Below are 24,397 nucleotides of genomic sequence, written 5' to 3'. Positions count from 1 at the left end.
ATTTATTATACTGACAGCTAAGCTCAAAAGAAGAAGGAGGGGAGTGTCACATTCCCACTCTTGCATACTCACGCTCCCAGGACAGGCACAGCACTGGACACGTCAGGATTCTGCAAGGTAAGTGTCCCACAGCACAGCTATGGACGGTGCGATGAAGGTAAGTCTTCCTGAGGCACAGTGAAATACAACGCAGAGAACCACTGGCCAGGCGGTCCGGGCAAAGGGCATTCACTGGAGGTACAAGCTTGTGAGTGCTCTCCTGAGCACATGGCCCCTTCTCCTTTTAAGGACCTGCACCTAATGGTCTGCAACCAGAGATGACTTGGTTGCATCTGGTTGGTCACACTCCACCTTGGGCAGTGTCCATGCTCTGGGTGTGTGAGTGCTGCCTAATTAGAGTCCCAGACACCTTGTCTACCTGGAAGCTCTTCTGCTCTTCAACCAGCCCATTCATCCCTCGAGTAGTCCAGGAGGAAGCGAGAAGGGTAAAGCCACTTCACGGGCATTCGGAGAGGGAGAGGAGACACAAGTGGGAGCAGGGGAAGTATAAGAGACCTTTTGATCATAGAAATCACCACTGCTCCTACAACAGTAGGGACAGGCCAGTAGGAGCTGGGAAAATTAAGCCCTCATGTTTCTGCCTGCTTTCAAACCAGACACCTTCTACATGTTAGGCAAACGTGATAACCACTACACTAGAGAAACTCTGTCACAGGATTTTGCCCCTCCCTTCATAAAAACATAAGAATGGCCATACTGGGTCAGACTAAAGGTCCATCCAACCCCACATCCTATCTGGCAACAGTGGCCAATGCCAGGTGCCCCAGAAGAACTGAACCTAACAGGTAATGATCAAGTGATCTCTCTCCTGCCATCCATCACCACTCTCTGACAAACAGAGGCTAGGGATACCATTCCTTACCCATCCTGGCTAATACCCATTCATGGACTTAATCTCCATTAATTTATCTGGAAAAAGAAGGAAGAGTACTTGTGGCACCTTAGAAAATGAACAAATTTATTTGAGCATAAGCTTTCCTGGGCTAAAACCCACTTCATTGGATGCATGCAGTGCAAAATACAGTAGGAAGGGATATATATATACACACACACACAGAGAACATGAAAAAATGAGTGTTGCCATACACACTATAAAGAGAGTGATCAGTTAAGGTGAGCTATTATCAGCAGGAGAAAAAATCCTTTTTGCAGTGATAGGATGGTCCATTTCCAACAGTTGACAGGAAGGTGTGAGTAACAGTAGAGGGCAAATAAACATGAGGAAATAGTTTTACTTTGTGTAATGACCCATCCACTCCCAGTCTTTATTCAAGCCTAATTTAATGGTGTCCAGTCTGCAAATTAATTCCAATTCAGCAGTCTCTTGTTGGAGTCTGTTTTTGAAGTTTTTTTGTTGTAATATTGCGACTTTTAGGTTTGTAATCGAGTGACCAGGGAGATTGAAGTGTTCTCCGACTGGCTTTTGAATGTTATAATTCTTGACATCTGATTTGTGTCCATTTATTCTTTTACGTAGAGACTGTCTGGTTTGGCCAATGACGGAAGGGGCTGGATTCAATGGTTCCTTCCAGTTCTAGGAGATAGGGTACATCCATTATCTTTTTTTTTTCTTACTGCACATCAGACCCAGGACTTTCACCTAGCAGTTCTTGGGGCTGTGGGACAGAACTGAGCTTCACTGGCAGCAGAGGGAGAACGGTTGGGACTGAGCTGTCTGGGGAATATTTTAATCCTTATTTAATTTTCAGAGGATTAAATCAATGCAGCTTCCACTTCTCCGTCTTTCCCAAGGAAATAACGTTTCTGTGTGAAGTACCCAAACCTTTTAACAATAAGAAGTGAAATGAAATGGCCACATGATGGCAACAGAATCTAAGAAATTTGTTAGTCTCTAGGGTGCCACACATACTCCTGTTCTTTTTGAGGAAACAGACTAACACAACTGCTCTTCTGAAACCTGAGAAGCCATGTTCTTGTTCAATGAGCATTGAAGCTGAAAAGGGAGATGTTTTCTCTTTGACTTCTAGGCCCCCACCTCTAATCCACTAGACACCCCTTTCCTCCCACAGCCAGGAATAGAACCCCACAGTCATGCTAATAGCACTCTCTGGCCCAATGAAAGAGAAGATCTATGACCCCATGCTGTCCCATCACCTCCTTGCCTGCCCTGCCCTTGAAACCCAATGGGGTTTCCTTGGGCAGTTTTGACTCACTCCCAGAAAGGGTGCAATTTTAGGAGCAGGTTCCAAATAGTGCAATTAACCAGCCAGAAGGGGCAGGAGATATCAGTGTAGGAGCCATTGAAATAACTCTGCACTTACTTAGATGCAGACATAACAAGCTCTATGGTTGGTAAACTTACAGAGACTCTGCTCCTGCTCATGAACTAGCAGCCCATGACCTGTAAACAGCTGCCATTTGAATGCATCTGAAAGTTACAAGGAACAATGATCTGTGTTACAGGAAGGTTAACATTTGTTAGAGCCCCAATTGATACTGTGTGCGCAAAGAGAGGTTTGAATGTGTCACAGGGAGTTTGGTAAATCTTGGTTATTTTATTTTTGTAACAGGCTCCTGTCCATCTCCAATAGAGTTTTAAGTCCCAGTGGCAACTTATTTACCAAATGTAATAGAAACTAGTCCATTCCTCCCAAGTGGATGTGGTTCTTGTTCTTCTGCACATTGTAGCCCATGGAGGCCAAGGACCTGCAAATGTGTCTTCATTTAATTGATGAAAAGAAACGTACACACTTAGAGGATTGGAACTGATTTCAGTAGAGGGACATGTTTGCTAGGTTTTTATTCATTTGCACCAGAAAGTGTTGAGTGTGTCTGTTCATTTCAGGGACCCCTATTTAGTGGAGCTCCTGAACATACTGGAAATAGAATCACTTGTATTGAAAGAACAGGTTTGTAAGGGAAGCACTTAGATTTGAACCAAGGACTACTTGATCTGTAGTCAAGCACTCTACCACTCAGCTATACTCCCATAACATTTACAAAGGCAAGTCAGTGATCTTAAGGATTTTGAAGGACTGGCTATGCCTCAGAGAGCTCCTTTTCTATTCCCAGACCACAGGGGTTTTAAAAATGGGGTTTGATTAAACTTTATATACACATGTAGACACCACAGCTTGCACATACACCAGCATAGCTTCCCCCAGTGACATAGCTACCACCTCTCGGGGAGATGGATTAACTGCACGGACGGAACAGCTCTCTCCCCTCCGCTTAGAGCATCTTCATTATTTATAAATAGGTCGGAAATAACCTCCTGAATGGACAGGAACCAATTTATCAAATATTGCTGTGTCTGCATTCAATATGGGGAACTGGTCATATTGGGCTAGGTTAGTAGGAGCATTGCAAGCAGATCGAGGGAAGTGATTATTCCCCTCCATTCAGCACTGGTGAGGCCACATCTGGAGCATTGCGTCCAGTTTTTGCGCCCTCCCCAAATACAGAAACAAATTGGAGAGAGTTTAGGGGAGGGCAACAAAAATTATTAGGGGACAGAGGAGTTACAAGAAGAGGCTGAGGGCAGGGCCGCCCAGAGGGGTGGCAGGTGGGGCAATTTGCCCCAGGCCCTGCAGGGGCCCCCATGAGAATATAGTATTCTATAGTATTGCAACTTTTTTTTATGGAAGGGGTCCCTGAAATTGTTTTGCCCCAGGCCCCCTGAATCCTCTGGGCAGCCCTGCCCAGACCATGGTGCTGTCCCCCCACTCCACCCCCTTCACTCATTCTCCTCCCTCTGAGGCCCCACCTGTGCTCTGCCCTCACTCCCATTCGGCCACTTCCCGCCACTGCTCTTCCTCTTTGGCTGAGGCTGCTGGTCCACCTTTCACTCACTCCTCTCCTCCCCCAAGGCCTCCTCGCACCTCTCCACCCTCTACCCCAAGGTCTGCCTGCTGCCCACATCTCTCTGCCCCCTCCCCTGAGACTCACCCTGCCCATTGCCCATACCTCTCTGCTCCCTCCCCTGAGACTCACCCTGCTCATTGCCCACACCTCTCTGAGCCCTCCCCTGAAACCCCCCTGCCCACACCTCTCTGCCCCCTCCCCTGAGACTCACGCTGCTCACCACTTGCACCTCTCTGCCCCCTCCCCTGAGACCTGCCCTGCCCACACCTCTCTGAGCCCTCCCCTGAGACCCGCACTGCCCACACCTCTCTGCCCCCTCCCCTGAGACTCACCCTGCTCATTGCCCACACCTCTCTGCCCCCTCCCCTGAGACTCGCACTGCCCACACCTTTCTATCCCCTCCCCTGAGACTCACCCTGCCCACCACTTGCACCTCTCTGACCCCTCACCTGAGACCCACCCTGCCCACCACCCACACATCTCTACCCCTCCTCTGAGACCTGCCCTGCCCACTGCTCGTACCTCTCTGCCCCCTCCCCTGAGACCCACCCTGCCCATCGCTCACACCTCTCTGCCCCCTCCCCTAAGACTAGCCCTGCCCACCACTTGCACCTCTCTGATCCTCCCCTGAGACCTGCCCTGCCCACCACTTGCACCTCTCTGACCCCTCCCCTGAGGACGGCCCTGCCCACCACCCACATCTCTCTGCCCCCTCCCCTGGCCTGACCTGCCCACCGCCCACACCTCTCTGCCCCTCCCCTGAGACCCACCCTGTCCACCTCTTTCTTTGGTCATCTGTTGTTATTCCTTGAAACATCAAGGATGGAATAAAAAGCTGAGTTTACTCCAGGGTGAGGAAAGAAAGGAGCCACCAACCCCCTGGCAAAGCCCTGGGGATATGACGGGAAGGGGACTGTCTGAATGATCAAGGCAGGAAATGGACAAGCTACAGCAACGTCATTAACCACGAACACACTCTCCTCGTGCTCCAGCCAGAAGGGAAAGGAGCAGGAATTCTTGCTGTTCAGCCATGGACACACTTACACAACGGCACAGCAGTGTGTGTGTTGTGGAAGCTGGTCTGAGGAAACAACTGGAATTGATCACTCAATGAGAGCAGAACTAGAGTGCAGTGAGAGCCACATGTCAAGCAAGTAGTTGTGGCCAAGTGGTTACGGCAATGGGCTAGAAATCCATTGTAGTCTCCCTGTGCAGATTCCAGTCCTGCCAACTACAGAGGAAGTTGTGGTCCTTTAATTTCAAGGGAGCTGGGTCTTGTCTCACTTTCATGCTAGGCCTACACTAAAGGGTGATGTGGTTTTAGTTAAACTGTTTTAATTGAACAGCTGTTGCATGTCCATCCTGTGTCACCAGAGCACATCCATGCTAGCATCTCTTGGATGGTCACAGAGAGCAGTGCATTGTGGTAGCTATCCCACTGTGCAACTGGCTGCAGGGTGCTTTGGGAAGGGTTTGCAATGCCTCACGGGCTGGTACAGCATCACATGATACAGTTTTCTATCCCATTGTTCCGTGGGCATCCTACTAGATTGCCAGCTGCTTTTCAACTGCAATGTGCATGGTGGGGTAGAGAGCATGTGTGTGTGGGGAGGAGAGACAGTGTGTGTGTTGCGGAAGAGTGAGTGTGTGTCAGCACACTGTCTCTAAGTTCAGACAGCTGCTGGAAGCAACCAGTCCTGAGGCAGGGGACAGCCCCGACATCAGCCCCCCTTCTCTCACTGGCTCAGCTCAGCACAGCACAGCACTCTCTGTCACACACACACACACACGTACACACTGCTGCCTGCTTAGCTCTGTGTCAGGGGTGCTGGAACAGGGGGGTTAGAGGGCCATGGCCACACCACTCTTTGCTGGCTGTTAGGACAAATGATGGAGGGGGGAAGGGTGCAGTCTTGGGGAAGAGGCGTTCTGTGGGTGTGGCCTCGAGGGGAGAGGTGCTGTGAGTGGGGGTCCTTAAGGAAGGAGTGTCATGGGGGTGCCACAGTTCGGATAACAGTGCCCCCCCCACTGTAAGGAAGCTTCTGCCGCCCCTGCTCTGTGTTCGCACAGCGGGAGAGAGCAGCATCCACGGCAGTGATTTGCTCCCCGGGGCTCTGGCAGGGGGGCTTGGGAGGTGATTTAAAGGGACCGGGGCTCCGACCACAGCAGGGAGCCATGGACCCTTTAAATCACCAGCCTGGGGAAGACGGGCTGGGCTGGCACAGCGTACTGGCTCTTGCCAGTACCCCATACCGTAACATACCGGCTTACTTTCACCTCTGGAAGGTCCTCACGTGGATCAATAACTGGTTAAAAGATAGGAAACAAAGGGTAGGACTAAATGGTCAGTTTTCAGGATGGAAACAGGTATCTAGTGGTGTCTGTAGTGGGACCAGGACTAGTCAACATATTAATAAATGATCTGCTGAGCAGTGAGGTGACAAAATTTGCAGATGATCCAAAACTACTGGCTTGATTCATAGAATGAACGCTCCTTGAGTGCGGTGATCCACAGCGAGTAGCTCAAACCTCCAAAGTGCCTGGCCAGGGGCAGGACATTAGCACAGCAAGGGAGGGGTGTGGCAGTGACATCACAAAAGCCTTTTGCAGGACCTCAGACTATTGGTCAAAGGTGGTGGGGAAGTGATGACCTCACAGAGAGATGCTGACATCAGCCAGGCAGGAGAGGGGCGAGGGGCCAGGGAAACCTCAGAGACCCCTGTGGCTTTGCTTCAGCAAGTCTCCTTCTCCAGGTCTCTCTTTGAGGACTGAGAGAGTATTCGGGTTCACGTACGTGAGCACCAGGAGGAACTTCTTTCAAGTTTTCTCCTTCCCTTTGCCTGATTTTACTAGAAAACAGCTATCCCTGTTTAGAAGGTAAGACCCTCCTCGAGGTTTGAAACCTGTTCAGTCTGATCCATCTGGTGACAGTTGAATTCTAGGCATGGAAAACACGAGCTTAAGGAGGCTGAATTTTATTCCATACCTGAAATTTTGTCCCTTAGAATCACTGGGCACATTAGGGTTTGTCCTTTTTGTTTCACCTTTTCCTCCATCCATCCCTTCCTCCTTTCTCTTTGTCTCTTGCTTCTTTTGTCCTTTCACCTGTTCCCCTCCCAACACCAAGAGAGAGGTGTGTGTGTATGTGTGTGTGTGTTGCGGGGGAGTGCTCTGTAGCTCCCACTCTGGGAGGTCCACCCAAAAATATTTGGCTGAGATAGTGCTCGGGCAGTGATCCCCACCAGTGACCTGGGCCGTCCTTTGGCCTCTGGTGAGAACCCTCAGCCTCCCGTCCTCAGTCTCTACCCTGATTGGCTGAGCAGGGGGTTATTGACAAGGAGGAGACTCAAGTCCTTTTTCTTCTCTTTTACGACCAAGTAAATAAGTCATAACCAGTCATATGTTTGAAGAATTTTGCTGCTTCTCTGCATTAATGGTCTCTGAGCAGTTCGTGATTCTCTCTAACATTGCTGTTCTCCTCAAATACTTGCTGAATAATTACTGTGCACTGTTGTTGGTCTTGAGCTCATGTGAGAGCACTTTACTCATGTCATTCCATGTATGAAATTCAACATCTGATGGTTAGTTTCGAAATCAGGGCTCTTGAGTCCTTTTCCCAACTCTGCCACTGACTGGCTGTGCGACCTAAGACAAGTCAATTCTCCTTTCTCAGCCTTAGCTTCTCCCTCTTTCAAGTAGGGATAATAATGATCCGGTCTTACCTACCTCAACACACACACTGTCTCTCCCCGCACACAAAGTCTCCACTCTGCAGTTGAAAGGCAGCTGGCAATCTAGTAGGATGCCCATGGAACAATGGGATAGAGAAACCTGCATCACTGAAAGTACAGCCATGAAGACACCACACACCAGCCTTTCCTAGCTGGCAAAAATCAAACCTCCACAGAAAGACCCCTATGGTGTCATACCCCAGCTCCCTAAGCCCTCAGCCACAACCACTTAACACAGGGGCCTTTCTACACTCTGGTTCTGTTCTCACTGAAGGGTCATTTCCAATTGTTTGCTCAGACCAGCTTCCCCAGCACACTCACTGCTGTGCAGCTCTGTACATGTGGCCATGGCTGAACAGCAAGAATTCCTGCCCATTTCCCTACTGGCTGGATCATGGTTAGAGTGTGTTTGTGGTTAATGATGTCGCTGTAGATTGTTCGTTTCCTGCCTTGGGAATTCAGACAGTCCCTTTCCCAACATATCTCCAGCACATCAGTCCCTGGCTGGGTCTCCTGCGCAGTGGAAAACATCCCTTGTTTGGTGCTGCCAAGGGGAACGTGCAGAGCTGAGATGTTCCTCGGCTTGGATCAAAGGGGGATGTTGGATGGAATTTATCACACAACACTCCCTGCTCCCCAGAGCCCCATGGGGAGATTCTAGAGAAGGGGGATTCATTCCTCCCCTGCACTCCCAGAAGAGCTGCTAGGACTCCTTCCTGCCAGCTACTCACCCCTGGATTCCTCCTCAGCTCCTGGGATCTTTCTGCTCCAAAGGCTCCAGACGCCTGGGGTAGGGAGGGCGTCACTGCACAGTCTGAAACACAAGGGAGGTTTCTGGAATTGAAGGAAGGAGCAGAAAATGGAGAGGAAAGAAACAGAGAGAAAACGCCTCATCTCTCTACCCTCCCCCTCCCAGCAAGAAATGTTATCAAGGATCAGCGTTAGGGGAAATGGTGCCCTGGGCAAAACTTGTACTTTAGCACTTCCCCATCGCCCGTAGACGATCCTCCTCCCCTTTTCCCCCCAGCTCCTGCACTCCCAACTTTTGCACCTCCTTCACCCCTATCTCCTGCCCCCTCCTGTGCCCTAACCCCTACACTGTGTCCCCTTTGCCCTTAAGTCCCACACTCCCTTCCTGTGCTACCAGCCACTGCCTCTCTGCTGCAACCCCTTTACCCCTAAATCCCGCACCCCCTCCTGCACCCACGTGGGGTCACTGACCTGTGTGCATGGAGCAGCTCGCATTTCTGCCCGCTCCTCCCTGGAAGGTTGCTCCTCCGGGCACCCCTAGGAGCTGCGGGGGTGGGGTGCGGGGGCAAGAAGCGACATCATCTGAGTTCCCTGCATCTGGGTCACTTTCCTCAGCCAGGCTGCATAAGGGGAGGGCAGAGAGCAGCAGCTTCTGATGCTCCCCTCACAGCACAGCCCAGGTGGGGAAAGTGACCAGGACACATGGAGCACATAGTGTTGCTCCTCTCTCCCCCCAACCCTCTATGGGGCCATGGAGGAGCACTGGGGCAGGGGAGAGCAGTGAGCACCTTTGCACTGGCACACAGTGCCCTTTGACCCCCTAAAGTCCTGGGCGGCTGCCGGAGGGCCCCACCCCTAAGGCCAGCCAGGCTCCCCAGCACAAACAGCAGAGAACACAGAGAGACTGGCCACACACTGAGCAGCGGTAGCCTGGGCAGCACATAATGGAGGCTCGGGGGGGCTCAGCCTCCCCAAACCTTGTGTCACCAAGGGGCAGTGGAGCCCATGACTAGGGGCCCTGGAGAAATTAGGTCCCCCTGGAAAAGTCTCCCCAATGTCAGCCCCAGGGCTGGAGGAGCTCTCACTCCGTGCTACAGCCCGGGGGCTGCAGCAGGGGCACAGAGCTTCTCTGGTCTTGGGGCCACAGTGGGGCAGGGGTAAAGGAGTGACAGGGTGGGGCTAGTGGGGGAAGGGGTGGAACAGAGGTGACATAGTGGATGGGGCCGTGGGTGGAAGGTGTGGCAGGGGGCAGAGCCACAGACAGAAGTGAGGGGGCCTAGTTCCAGTGCTGGGGCCCCTGCACTTGTTCTCCCTTTCCCTGGGCTTTGGCATCACTAGCCCCTGCTTAACGTGTAGGGTTCAGTGGTCCCCAAAATGTGGGGCATGACTCCTAGGGGAACAAAGAGGAAGATTCATAGGGGCACCTCAGGGGCTGAGCCAGCCCCCATGGAGGGAGCACCAGTCAGCCCGACTCTGTCCCAGCTCTTTTCCAACCCCACCCTCAGCTTGGGCCCCTGACTGCCAACTCAGCCTCGACCCCCTTACGCCTGTCTGCACCCCTCTCTTCAGCAAGCAACACCCCACTCCCAGCCCCAGTTTTCAACTGCGGCTCTGAGGGCCCACAGCCATGGATAAGAGGGCACAGTGTGAAATGTTTGGGGACCACTGCTTTAGGGTGACGTTCTGAATCACTTCTATGCAGTCCAATAAAAGCTATTCCTCACCCATCAGGACCGACTAAGTATGTTCTGCTGCCCTTCACTCATGCAGGAAGGATAATAACATTTCATACCACTCAGTGCTAAAGTGATTTGTAACCTGCCACCAGCTAAAACTGGTCATTTTGAGGAAGCGGCCCCATGATGCTGCATACCTAGGCAGAGTAGGTGTGTCTATGCAAACACGGTCTGTTCCTGAAGCCTTTCCCACAGCTGGTCACTAGGTGTGAAGGGGGAGCTCATTCAGCCCCTGCTTCCGCTTAGTATTTAAAAACACCTTAGTGTCCCTATCTCTGCTGGCCTTAGATTTCTCATCCTGTCCATTTCCTGACTGTTCAGATGAGGTGGCTGAGTGGTTAAGGTGATGGACTGCTAATCCATTATGCTCTGCATGCATGGGTTCAAATCCCATCCTCATAAGATGCATTTAGCCTTCACTCCTCCTTTCTAGACAACCATTTCCTCCTTTGGTACAATGACAGATCAAACAATGTTGCTTCCTGCAAACAAAAGCCTGCTCAGAAACCCCTCTGCTTTAAATAAAATGTCTAAATCTCAGATTTCTAAAAAAAAAAAAAATTCTCTAGTCCTGTATGTCTTAGTTTTTATCTCAAAAGGTAACAGCCTCAAAATCTCCCCCAAACACCATGAGACCTCCCCAAATTATTAAAATACCCCAGTTCTCAGCAAGGCCATGACAGTGACCCACAGCTAGAGTGTCTAGGCTAAGCTGTTCTGAAGGACGCAACTCAAACATTTTCTCCCTGCTTCCCTTGGCAAGGTCTGACTGGGAAAACAAAATTCCCCAAACTGAAAATTTTCGGCTGAAAAACCAGTACTAGCTATTTGGGGACTTTTGTTTGAATGTATTATTATTATCTTCTGATTTATGAATCAGTTCTGTCATCCAGGTGTGTTTCCAGCTGTTGATTTGTGGGGGAGAGATGCCAAGTCATGATGTCTCTTCCCCTCTTTCATAGGTTCTTCCAACTTTCTAGAAAGCTCCTTTGCTATGATGTGAGTCAAGCAGTGTCCATTGTTGCTGTGTTATCTCGGTGAAGTCTGCATTGTACAAGGTTCCTGGGATAGTCCTTGGGACTGTAGCCACCTTTAATGGGCCAACAGTGAGTCTGCTCCTCCATTTTTGCACCTGAAAGGCTGGTGGGGGGCATTTCCCAACCTCATAACATATTTCTGTAATGCACACAGAGCAAACTTCATAACTTCCCAAACCAATGTGAGCACATAGAATGCAAGAAGACATTAAGGTTCAACAGATGAACAGTTCAAAATTTTTGAAATGATACCTCACCAGGCAGACTTTGTTGAAAACATATCATCACTATATGAGAGTGGTGAATATGGGACTTCCAGGGTGCTGCTTTGAGCACAGCGTGCCACATCCGGGCTTCCATTGCAATGGGAACGTACACTTAGAATCCATCTCTCCCAGGGATAAAGATGGCAGGATGGCTGGCCTGGGTCATCTGACTTGGGCTCATGGAGCTAAAGCTGAGAGGCTAAAAACTGTGGTGCAGATATTTGTGTTCACTCTGAAGCCTGGGTTCAGAAACCCTCACCCTTCATGGGATCTCAGAGCTTAGCTTCGAGTCCATATGTCTGCACTGTAATTTTATAGTCTTGCAGTCCAAGTCCCATAACCCTGAGTCAGCTGACCTGGGCTTTGAGACAGGTGATCTGAGTGTTTTAATCATAGTGTAGACATAACATTAGGCTAGGTCTATGAGCCCAGAAGGTTGGGAGGGAGTTTAGCAAGTGAAAATGGTAAAACTGCAGGGAAGTATTATCCTGGACTCATGGCAGTTCTCCATTGGTCTGTCTGCCTTTGAGGCAGGGATAATAACTGCCAGTGGTGCCCTGTTGAGTGGCTTTTGGGGTACCTGCTCTTGGCTGTTGTCAGAAGGAACTTTGGTCTAGCCCAGTGTGGGTTTTCTTATGGTTTAAATTACACACACAGGCACTGATAACAGAGTTACTGTACGTTTGGGAGTTAGGAGCTGGTAGGTCAGTGGTCCAGTCCCCTCATGGATGACCCCCTCCCTCTGAGACAGGGGCAGGTCTGAGCTCTCACACTAAATGCTCATTGTGGCTGCCAGAATCTGTGGGCAGTTCACCTAGTTTATGCCGAGGGTTGAGTCCTGCTTTGTGCCGAGTTTCTGAGAATGAAAATTCTAAACCACCCTGTGAAATAATGAATGCAGCAGGATGTGCTATTGTCCCTGCCCCAAAGCAGGCAGACCAATGGAGAAATGCCATTGAGTCCAGGGTAATACTTCATTGAGATTTTACCTTTTTTGCTTGCTAAACTCCCTCCCAACTTTGAGGGGGCCCAGAGCCCAGTATTGAGCCTGAGCTGAAACATCTACACTGCAAATTTACCACCTCACAGCCAAAGCCTCGGGAGCATGAGCTGGCATGGGGCAGCCCTGGGTGTTTCATTGTAGCATGGACATAGCGTAGTGTTATGTCTGCACTGTCATAAACACACCCAAGTCACTATTCTGAAACCCTGGGTCAGTTGATTCAGGCTTGTTGGGCTTGTGCTGCAAGGTTATAAAATTACAGTGCAGACACTTGGGCTTGAGCCCAGCCTCTGAGACCCCACAAGGGGTGAGGGTCTCCAACCAGGGCTCCAGTCTGAGCCTAAATGTCTACACTGCAGTTTTTAGCCTCACAACCTGAGTCCCAGGAGTCCAAGTCAGATGATCCAAGCCAGCCGGGCCACACTGCTTTTATTACGTTATAGATGCCCTCTCAGGGTATGTCTACATTGCAATGTAAGCCCAGGGTTAGCAGAAGTCATGTCAGCAGCCCCAATGCATAAATATAAACCAAGAGGAAAAGACCCACCCCCAAATAAGCTGGGCAGTGTCCTTCTCCCTATGGTTCATAAGTCCAGCAACCAAAAGTCCTTTAACATGAGCCATCCCCTCTCTGCACCCCACTCACAGCTGTTGTCCTTAGTCAGTGCAAGCCCAGAGGTGCCTCTGTACAGTTCACCTGCCACTCTGGGTGGAAAGGGGGGAAAATAAGAAGGCACCATACTCACTATGTTGTCTAGGGACTCACTCATCCCTCCACAGCCACCCTGTCCTAACACTGATCTAACCCCTAAAGTTTAGTATTAGGACCCAGGCACCTGCCCATTTGGCTTTCGAACCCCTGTCCCCTGCCTAGCAAGTGCTATTGAACTGAGCGTGAGTCCCTCGGTTGGGGTCTGCTGAGCACAGTTGTGCCGCCCTCAAATCACACAACAAGGATAACAACGCTTTATTTCTCCTGCCCCAATAACAAGTAGACTGGGAATCCAACACCAGGCAAAAGTGATAATTTCGGCAAGCAATCCAACATATTTCTAACATACTGTAAAATCCACATGCAGACTCATACACGAAACCTTGCAAGAAAATCTTCCTGAGGGAGTCTGAAGCACCTGCTGCTGGAGGGAAGGAGGGAGCTGTGAGTTGGGATTGAGGGGCACTGGGAATAGGAGGGTGCTCTGGGTTGGGATTGAGAAGCAGCGTGAGGAGGCGGGGCCTGTGGGTTGGGATTGAGGGGGCTGTGAGTAGGGACAGAGGAGAAGTGTGAAGAGGAGTAGGCTCTGGTTGGGAGTGAGAAGCAGTGTGCATAGGAGGGACTGAAGTTTTGGGCTGAGGGGCACTGGGAAAAGAGGGGACATGGGTTTAGCCTGAAGAGCATTGTCATTTGGGGATCCAGCAGGAAAGGGGAAAGCAGCAGGTGACTCTAATTCCTAGCGATATTCTATGTGTTTGTATGTGTGTGTGTGTTCAGGGAGGGAACATGCTATATGCCCAGATGCCTTTATTCCTCCAGGCTGCAAGGGCAGAGGGGCTGTCAGGAAGTTGCCCCTTCAAACCCATATACAAAAAGGCCCTTCTGAGGAAAGGGAAAATCCTGAAGAGAAAAAGTTATGTCAAAGAGGACTCCAGAGAGACAGTTTAAGATCTTGGGGAGTAGTTTATCACCTGACCAGGGACTTGAACCCTCAAATTAAAAGTCTGATGTTCTGCCAACTGAGCTTGCCAGATTCACAAAGTAAAAGAGCAACTTGGTGTGGAGGAGAACTAATCAAGAAAACAAGAGTGGGAAACAGTAGGGAAAACCTGCTGCTCTCTCTGGCCTGGTCAAAACTACAAGTTTATATCTAATCTAGCAGCATTAAATCGCTTTAGCCCTGCACCAGTCCACACAATGAAGCCCTTTATATCGATATAAAGGGCTCTTAATACCAATATCTGTACTCCTCCCCGACGAGGGGAGTAGTGCTAAAATTGGAATTTGCCATGTCGGATTAGGGTTAGTGTGGCTGCAATTCAGCGGTATTGGCCCCCTTTGAGCTCTGCTTGCAGAGGCAATAAAGTCAGTGTTGTTTCAAATTCCTGCATTCTTTATTACTTCATCACACAAACAGGGGGACACTGCCACAGTAGCCCAGGAGGGGTGGGGGAGGAGGGAAGCAACGGGTGGGGTTGTTGCAGGAGCATCCCCTGGAATGGAATGCAGCTCATTATTTCTGCGGGATGTCTGGGGCTTTGACCCGGAATGGCCGTTGGCCTCTCTGGTTCTTTAGTTGGCTTGCCTGATAGTCTAGACAGGACTGATTCTCCCTTTAGACAAAACTCAAAGAAGGGAATGACCTGGGGAGTCATTCCCATTTTTGTCCATGCGCCCCTGGCCAACCTCACCGAGGCCAGCCAGAAGCAACTGTGACAGCAGCAGATGGTACAGTATAACTGGTAACTGTCATTGTCAACTTGCAAAGCAACAGACGGGACGGTATGGCTGGTAACCATTTTTGCTAACTTGAAAAGGCAAGGAGATGCTGCTGTGCAGTGCTGCAGTACTGCGTCTGTCAGCATCATCCAGTAGTCATATGGTGACGGTGAAAAAAGGCTGAACGGGCTCCATGGTTGCCGTGCTATGGCGTCTGCCCAGGCAATCCAGGGAAAAGGGCGCGAAATGATGGTCTGCCATTGCTTTCACGGAGGAAGGACTGAGTGACGACATTTACTCAGAATCACCCACGACACTGTTTTTGCCCCATCAGGCATTGGGACCTCAACCCAGATTTCCAATGGGTGGGAGAGACTGCAGAATCTATGGGATAGCTATGGGATAGCTACCTACAGTGCAACGCTCCGGAAATTGACACTCGCCTCAGTATATGGATGCACACCGCCGAAGCAGTGTGCTTAGTGTGTCCGCGTGCACTCGACTTTATACAATCTGTTTCCAAAACTGGTTTCTGTAAAATCAGAATAATCCCATAATGTAGACATATCCTGTGATTAACAACTTTTGGTGCCTAATTGAAAAGCTGATGGTTCAAACCCAAGTGAATATGGAGGTGGTTTTTTTTAGTGATGAGAATCCAGTTCATTTTAATGGGCAGAAAAGCTCCTCAATGCTTGTCTAGCCTCACTAGGCAAGCATATGTAGCACTTTCACCAGATGCATTGGTGGTATAGTGGTGAGCATAGCTGCCTTCCAAGCAGGTGACCTGGGTTTGATTCCCAGCCAATGCAATGATATGATGTTTTCTCTGCTGGGAATTAGTTTAATTTCCATCACATTGTATCAGTTTATCAATGGAATGAGAGAATCAGTGTTCTGCAGGTCATTCAACACACAATGGAGGAAGAAAGGGGTGGGACTCGACAACGAGCAGGTGGAGTTATCCTGATATTACAATGTTTGGTTTATTTTTGTTTTAAACTTCCTTTACTTCCCTCTCCCTTTTAGACTCAGAGCCTTTAAGGTCAGAAAGGACCAATGTGATCATCTAGTGCGACCTGCTGCACCTTGCAGGCCAAAAGACTCCCCTCCTCTCCTGTAATAGACCCAGTAGGGGAGGCAGCTCTGTGCACTGCAGGGGGTGGGGGAGCGTCACACTCGCATATTCATGCTCCCAGGACAGGCACAGCACTGGAGATGTCAGGATTCTGCAAGGTAAGTGTCCCACTGTGCAGCTATGGACGGTGCGAGGAAGGTAAGTCTTCCTGAGGCACAATGAAATACAACACAGAGAACCACTGGCCAGGCAATCCGGACAAAGAGCATTCACTGGAGGTACAAGCTTGTGAGTGACTCCTGAGCACATGGCCCCTTCTCCTTTTAAGGACCTGCATCTAATGGCCTGCGACTAGAGATGACTTGGCTGCATCTGGTTGGTCACGCTCCACTTTGGTCAGTGTCCATGCTCTGGGTGTGTGAGTGCTGCCTAATTAGAGTCCCAGACACCTTGTCTACCTGGAAGCTCTTCTGCTCTTCTAGCTGTTCAACCAGCCCATTCATCCCACAAGCATTCCAGGAGAGGGAGGGGGAAAACCACTTCACAGGTATTCAGAGAGGGAGAGGAGACAAAAGCAGGAGGGAGGGAAGTATAACACACCTATCAAGCATACAGGTTATACATTGCATAGAAATCACTGCTGCTCCTACAACAGCAGGGACAGGCCAGTAGGAGCTGGGAAAAGGAAGCCATCACGTTTCTGCCTGGTTTTAAACCAGGGACCTTTTACGTGTTAAGCAAACATGATAACCACTACACTACAGAAACTCTGTTGCAGTGCTCTGCCCCTCCCATCATAAGAATATAAGAATGGCCATACTGGGTCAGACCAAAGGTCCATCCAACCCCATATCCTATCTGCCAACAGTGGCCAACGCCAGGTGCCCCAGAGGGACTGAACCTAACAGGTAATGATCAAGTGATCTCTCTCCTGCCATCCATCTCCACCCTCTGACAAACAGAGGCTAGGGATACCATTCCTTACCCATCCTGGTGATAGGGCAACCCCCCTCGACCCCACCTTACACAAGGCCCCAGGCTTTTTTCTGAGAATAAAGTAAGAGTAGGCCCTTAGCTAGAAGCAAGAGTTTTAACTCCTGCTAAACTTGTTTTTCTGTACAAAGGGCACGCTGAGGCAAAAAGATGTGGTCAGGGCCCCAAAAAGAGGAACTAGAATTGGATAAAGGGGAACCAGAAAATCTGTTAAGTTATAACAGCTTTTAGTTTATTATGGTTTATTAAGTTGCTTGTGTGGGCGTAAAATATAACTCATGATCATTTGACCAAAGGTACACCAATAGGTATTTTTGGACCCAAGTTCCTCAAAAAGGCCTGAACTACATGCAATAGCGTAACCGCAAGTAGGAGAAAAACACCAGGTGTCAATGACCTAACACTTACAAAACTTTCTATAGGGAAGTAGAAACAGAGCAGACTTGCAATTAGCTCATAAATGATATATTAATAGCAATTGTTTTTAGCAGATGTTTAGAAGATGTCATTGTATTAGCCAAATAAGGTAATGACGGATGTATAAACTCATATGATAATTTGCGGTTTTAGGCTTTATAAGCACAGGTATCACTGCTGTAAGGTAGAGCGACTTACCCCTTGCTAGGGAACTTGTCGTCTCTCTGTGCATATGCATGTATTCTCTGATTAATCAATAAAGGAGCCTCAGGCTGTCTGATCAACTCAACACGGTGGTGGTCATTTTCCACGACAATTTGGTGTGTTGGCCGGGAACCCACGAGAGGGCTTCTCCTGGATTGGAGGACCGCAGGCAGTTTCCTTCCAACCCCAGGGCCCAATTAAAAGGTAAGAGACCTTTTGAAATCTCTAATGGGGTTTGGCAGAGGACTGGTCTGTAGGCTCCGGTTTGGGGTAAGTCACAAGCTGGGTTTGAACTTTTAGCCATCAGACAGACCTGACGCCCTTTCTCTGAGGTTTCCAGGTCGCATAAGTCTCAAAGGTATAAAGTCTTTCCAAAGACTCCTAAGGTTTCAAAGGTATCGCTGGCAGCCCACGGACCACGCTCCTTTCGGTCCGGAGAGTCCTGATCCGCTCCTGGGCTAGCATGCCCTGGGAGTTGATCGGGGATCCCCTTCCTACTAGGTTTGGTGGGGATCTGGGGTTCTGAGGTTTCTCGCCTTGACAGCTGTGTCAAGAAAGTGCCTGTGTGTGTGTGTGTGTGTGTGTGTGTGTGTGTGTGTGTGTGTGTGTGTGTGTGTGTGTGTGTGTGTGTGTGTGTGTGTGTGTGTGTGTGTGAGGGCCAAGCGGCCAGCATGAATGCAGCTGTGGGAAGACGCCCCGAGCCTCCTGCAAAGCAAAAGCTCATGACCGGGAGTGTCTCGAAAGCAAGCCCCACAGCTGAGCTTGGAGTGATTGTGAAACTTCCAAGATGGCAGGCCTTGGTAAGTGGCTAGCCTGTTGGGTGCTTGTGTGTTTCCCCGTCTTTTTCCCTTCCCTCCATGACCTATGACCCTGTGACCGCTCCTCGAGCACTGTCCTTTCAGGACCGCAGGGTCCCTTTTCTGCACACTGGAGCCATAAGCTCCCTTCCCTTCTCAGAGAGGAGGGAAGCCCCCAGGAAAACCGTACCGCTGGGTCCGTAGCTTCAGAAGCATCGTTGGCTTAAGGCTGGTGCTCTGGGCTGACGACAGACGTGCGGGGACCGAGGGTTCGCCAGGAGGAAACCCGTCCCATCCTTTACCTCCTTCCTTGTAGGTACCTGCTGTTTGGTGGGTCAGCGAAAGCCTACTCCCATTTCCCCTGCCCAGGGCAGGCAAAGATGCCATTTGTGTTAGAACTGTGGTAATCCTGATAAGCGTTCCCTTGTGTGAGTGGCTTGAGAGAAGTGTTTGTCTGCAGTAAGAATGGAGTCTGGTCCAAAAGGCATTCCTGCTGCTTATATGTATGTGCACCGTGGCCCGTTGACATGTAAATATTTGCAAAAGTGGAATTGGTATACCAGAGATGACCCAAAACTGCAATTTCCTGTAGAGGGCAGTTTTGATCTTGACAGGATCGTGCACCTCCGGGGTGCCCTTCTTGCCAATTCTGTAGGACAGGGACAGTTTGATGCTTATTTTGAATGGCATGATGAAATGGGTAAAAGACGTCAGGAATCCCAAGTTAGGGGTCTAAAAGATACCCAAGAAAAGTTAAGAACTCAACTTAAAGAAGCATGGGAAAAATTAAATAGTGCCGCTCCTGTCTGAAATATTTACAAAAATCAACAGCATAATGAAAATTGGGCCAATTGGCCCAGGACATAGGCTTATCTCCGGGGCACAAGTAAGCAGTATCTGGGCTGGAGTGGACGAATTACATGTTGTCTCCACCCTTAGTTCTTTAACCCAAGATTTACTGCTAAAATGCTCCTAAGCATCGCTGAAACAGGCATGGCAATGTGGGATAAAATGGATATTGGGATTTATTCCCAGTTCAGGTGATTGCCATACAGGTGAGGTCCCCTGGCCATGCCAGGCTATTCCAGAACTACTAGACGAATCCCATCCTTCCCTTGCTCCCCGCACGGCCTCCCCTTTAGTTAAGCCTCCTGTAGTAACTCCATCCCTCAATATCTCAGAAAATCATGCCCGTTCCGAGCCCCAATCAGACCCATATTTGCCCAAGACCTCGACCATTATACAATGGCCCAGACCCTCTTCCTCTGGTGATTTGTTTTCCTATTGCGTATCCAAGTTAATCTTCTCATTGCATGGCTATGTATACCAACGGTATGTTAAATGGAATGCGTTTGGTATGGTGTATCTTAGTTACCGTAATATAACCTCTTATGTTACTTAGACAAGAGAACCTGACCAAGCTGAGATTTACACAGACACGTGGGACACTGACCATGATATAGACCTCGTGTTAGTCCCAGGCACTTGTTGGCCACTTACTGAAAAGGGTCCAGAATGTTTTGTAGCCACCCGTGCCACCGGAACTAATGTTACAGTTGAAAGGGTATGCTTAGCCACTGTAGGATTTCTTTGTGTTCAGAATCTCCCCCTCACTGCAAATATCACCTGCACTCTACTTCAATATACCCCTTCCCATTCAATTAACACTTCATTGGCTAAGGAGGGTATTCAGGTTCAAAGCCAACAGTTATGGTATATTAATAGCAATTGTTTTTAGCAGATGTTTAAAAGATGTCATTGTATTAGCCAAATAAGGTAATGACAGATGTATAAGCTCATATGATAATTTGCGGTTTTAGGCTTTATAAGCACAGGTATCACTGCTGTAAGGTAGAGCGACTTACCCCATGCTAGGGGACTTGTCGTCTCTCCGTGCATATGCATGTATTCTCTGATTAATCAATAAAGGAGCCTCATGCTGTCTGATCAACTCAACACGGTGGTGGTCATTTTCCATGACACTGGCTAATAGCCATTCATGGACTTAACCTCCATTAATTTATCTGCAAAAAGAATAAAGAGTAATTGTGGCACCTTAGAGACTAACAAATTTATTTGAGCATAAGATTTCATGGGCTAAAACCCACTTTATCGGATGCATGCAGGGGAAAATACAGCAGGAAGATATATAGATACACACACACACATACAGAGAGAACATGAAAAAATGGGTGTTGCCATACACACTGCTACAAGAGTGCGCAGGTAAGGTGAGCTATTATCAGCAGGAGAAAAAACCTTTTGTAGTGATAATCGGGATGGCCTATTTCCAACAGTTGACAGGAAGGTGTGAGTAACAGTAGGGGGACAAATAAACATGGGGAAATAGTTTTACTTTGTGTAATAATCCATCCACTCCCAGGCTTTATTCAAGCCTAATTTAATGGTGTCCACTTTGCAAATTAATTCCTATTCAGCAGTGTCTCGTGGGAGTCTGTTGTTGAAGGTTTTTTGTTGTAATATTGCGACTTTTAGGTCTGTAATCAAGTGACCAGGAAGATTGAAGTGTTCTCTGACTGGTTTTTGAATGTTATAATTCTTGATGTCTGATTTGTGTCCTTTTATGCTTTTATGTAGAGACTGTCTGGTTTGGCCAATGTACATGGCAGAGAGGCATTGCTGGCACATGATGGCATATATCACATTGGTAGATATGCAGGTGAATGAGCCTCTGATAGTGTGGCTGATGTGATTAGGTCCTGTGATGGTGTCTCCTGAATAGATATGTGGACAGAGTTGGCAACAGGCTTTCTTGCAAGGATAGGTTCCTGGGTTAGTGTTTATGTTGTTGGGTTGCTGGTAAGTATTTGCTTCAGGTTGGGGGGCTGTGTGTAAGCAAGGACTGGCCTGTCTCCCAAGATCTGTGACAGTGAGGGATCATCCTTCAGGATAGGTTGTAGATCCTTGATGATGCACTGGAGAGGTTTTAGTTGGGGGGCTGAAGGTGACGGCTAGTGGGGTGTATTACTTTCTTCGTTGGACCTGTCCTGTAGTAGGTGACTTCTGGGTACTCTTCTGGCTCTGTCAATCTGTTTCTTCACTTCAGCAGGTGGGTAGTGTACTTGTAAGAATGCTTGATAGAGATCTTGTAGGTGTTTGTCTCTGTCTGAGGGGTTGGAGCAAATGTGGTTGTATCTTAGAGCTTGGCTGTAGACAATGGATTGTGTGATGTGGTCTGGGTGAAAGCTGGAGGCACGTAGGTAAGTATAGCGGTCAGTATGTTTCCAGTATAGGGTGGTGTTTATGTGACAATTGCTTATTAGCACAGTAGTGTCCAGGAAGTGGATCTCTTGTGTGGACTGGTCCAGGCTGACATTGTAGGTGGGATGGAAATTGTTGAAATCATGGTGGAATTCCTCAAGGGTTTTCTTTTCCATGAGTCCAGAAGATGAAGATGTCATCAGTGTAGGGCAAGTAGAGTGGGGGCATTAGGGGATGAAAGCTGAGGAAGCGTTGTTCTAAGTCAGCCATAAAAATGTTGGCAAGCTATGTGGCAATGCGAGTACCCATAGCAGTGCCGCTGACTTGAAGGTATACATTGTCCCCAAATGTGAAATAGTTGTGGGTGAGGACAAAGTCACAAAGTTCAGCCACCAGGTTTGCCGTGACATTATTGGGGATACTGTTCCTGACAGCTTGTAGTCCATCTTTGTGTGGAATGTTGGTGTAGAGGGCTTCTACCTCCATACTGGCCAGGATGGTGTTTTCTGGAAGATCACCAATGGATTGTAGTTTCCTCAGGAAGTCAGTGGCATCTCAAAGACAGCTGGGAGTGCTGGTACCATAGGGCCTGAGGAGGGAGTCTACAAAGCCAGACTATCCTGCTGTCAGGGTGCCATTGCCTGAAATGATGGGGCATCCAGGATTTCCAGGTTTATGGATCTTGGATAGCAGACAGGATATCCCTGCTGCTTTTTTGGCCTGCTGCTTCTCTGTCTGGGATGTTTTTGTCAGCCCTGGCACACAAAAATGGCATCATTGTGAGCACCCACGAAGGCAAAATGAATTTTGGCTGCCTTGCTCAGCTTGACTTGCTTCCTCACCCCATTCCTGCCTTAGATCCTAGTGGCTGAAGATGGTCCATTGTCTCAAGCAGTGCCAGAGCCTGACACAGTGCCCCTGGGCAGCCTTTGCTCTGCACATGCCGGCCATGCACATTTGCAAATACTTTAAAGTGCCTGTCAGTAAGTTCTGGGGACAGTTGCTCACCTTCAGAGGAAGCTCCCTAAAATTGGCCTGTCTCACCCAGTGGTACATTGACCTCTGTTCAGATTGAGGCAAAGGAGGGGATGGGGCCTAGCTGCTGTGACCGCCGCTTCTGTGAGGGCAGCCACTGTTGCGGATGAAGCCATCCTGCAAGAACCTTCCACCTAGCCACCCACTGAAAATCGTGTAGGGTGTAAGGTGAGAGTAGAACACTAGAGGGGGGCCCTCCCCCTTCCCTCATCGTCGGCCATCCCATACCCGGTGCTGCACCCAGTGGGGTAAAAATAATACAATAATACAATCGGAAGAGTCAGTTGCGTTCTTTGTGGTTGCCCCACCATTTCCCTTGGGCCTGACCTGCCTTCCAGCTCAGCCACCACTGAGAGAGCCGTACAAGGCTTCAAAGCCCACCAAACGCAACCCCCCTTCTAATACGGCAGAAAAGCCACATGTCTCCTGACTAGGTAGGGACGTCCTATTGCCCCACAGGAAGTGGAAGGCCATGGTGTTCGGTCTCAGCAGCACTCATGGAGCAGGGGGAAACACATGGCTGAGGAAATTCCTCACAGCCAAAAGATAGGTCTTGAGCATCACAACTTTGTAGGCTAATGACAAGGTCCACGTATGCCACTGGCTGAGCCTTTCCTCACAGGCCAGCAACCGCTTCTCCCAGTTCACGTACCCCACCTTGTCGCCAACCGAACGCTAGAAGGCCCAGCTCATCAGCCTGCCCACTCTTACAGCCCTCCTCTTCTGCCCTGACTGATAGGGAGGAGTATTGAGCCTCCCTCCCTTAGGCCCTTCAGCATTCCTGGGGAACACCAACACCACCCAAGTGACTTTGGGCCAGTAGGTCAACCAATAGGGCTGCCTCCTAGGCCAGGCTGCAGCCCAGCTTCAGGACTCAGAGGAAATGCAGCTCGCATCCCTACCTACAGGACTCCAGGCACAGCCAGGCTTCTGGATCAAACATCCCCTCTTGTGCTCAAGTCACAACAGCTAGCAGGCAAAAGACAGACTTTCATGGCCTTTGAGAAAGCAAGACAGAGCCTTGGAAGACCCAGTAGGGTTAGGTGCCACAGGAATTGCTCTCAGATCCCACTGAGACTTCAACTCAGATTGCAGGATTCAAAGTCCTGAGTGCTGGCCCTTACACCATGGGACCAATAGGGAACCCCCAGACCTCTGCTGAGTTCTGGTAAGGATGACCCTGTGTGGGCAACCCTGCATTATGCTCACCAAGTTGTCATGCAGCAGTTTGCTGCAGCTCCCGGAGACCTTTCTTAATACAGACTGAGAGGCCAGTGGGCATGTGAGGAAGTTGCCCCTTCAGTCCTAGGCAATACATGGCCCTTCCTAGGAAAGGCAAAGCTGAAGTCAAGGAGAGTCCTCAAGAGATACCTTCTGAAGATCTTGGAGAATATTACAGGGATAACTGGCTTTTTCATTTACCAGTGACTTGAACCGCAGACTCTCATATTAAAAGCCTGATGCTCTACCAACTGAACTAGCCAGGCTCACATGTACAAATGCCAAATTTCATGCAGAAGAGAAATTAGTCATGAAAATGAGGGCAGGAAACAATACAGAAAACTTGCTACTCTTGCTTTCTTAGCAGTCCTAGCCCCAGCCTGCTCCTCCATCTGGCGCCCTGAGGCCTTATTCTTTCTTAGTTAAATATCAAATCCAGGAGAAAACACAGTTATACAGAAATGTCATTGGAAATACAAAAATTAAAAAGGAAAATGCAATTGCCATCACTACAGCGTGTCTGGGCCATTCCTGTATTGAGAGCACCCACTAAGGTCCCTGTGTGCTTACGAGAAACCTGGAGCAACTCAT

General features: G+C 49.2%; 4 non-coding genes across 4 annotated transcripts; 2 read left to right on the top strand and 2 right to left on the bottom strand.

The window, feature by feature from the left end:
- Positions 1–2,938: 2,938 nt before the first annotated feature.
- On the bottom strand, positions 2,939–3,010 carry TRNAC-ACA. Its single transcript has one exon. It is a non-coding gene; the product is annotated as a tRNA-Cys (tRNA).
- A 7,412-nt stretch (positions 3,011–10,422) lies between these two features.
- Positions 10,423–10,504, top strand: TRNAS-GCU. The gene has a single exon. It is a non-coding gene; the product is annotated as a tRNA-Ser (tRNA).
- A 5,075-nt stretch (positions 10,505–15,579) lies between these two features.
- Positions 15,580–15,651, top strand: TRNAG-UCC. Its single transcript has one exon. It is a non-coding gene; the product is annotated as a tRNA-Gly (tRNA).
- A 961-nt stretch (positions 15,652–16,612) lies between these two features.
- On the bottom strand, positions 16,613–16,685 carry TRNAV-AAC. Its single transcript has one exon. It is a non-coding gene; the product is annotated as a tRNA-Val (tRNA).
- Positions 16,686–24,397: the final 7,712 nt, after the last annotated feature.

This window comes from Gopherus evgoodei, unplaced genomic scaffold (genome assembly GCF_007399415.2).
Source record: "Gopherus evgoodei ecotype Sinaloan lineage unplaced genomic scaffold, rGopEvg1_v1.p scaffold_97_arrow_ctg1, whole genome shotgun sequence".
Lineage (NCBI taxonomy): Eukaryota > Metazoa > Chordata > Testudines > Testudinidae > Gopherus > Gopherus evgoodei.
Note: the sequence above shows the minus strand (reverse complement) of the source record. Positions and strands in the feature narration are given on the sequence as shown.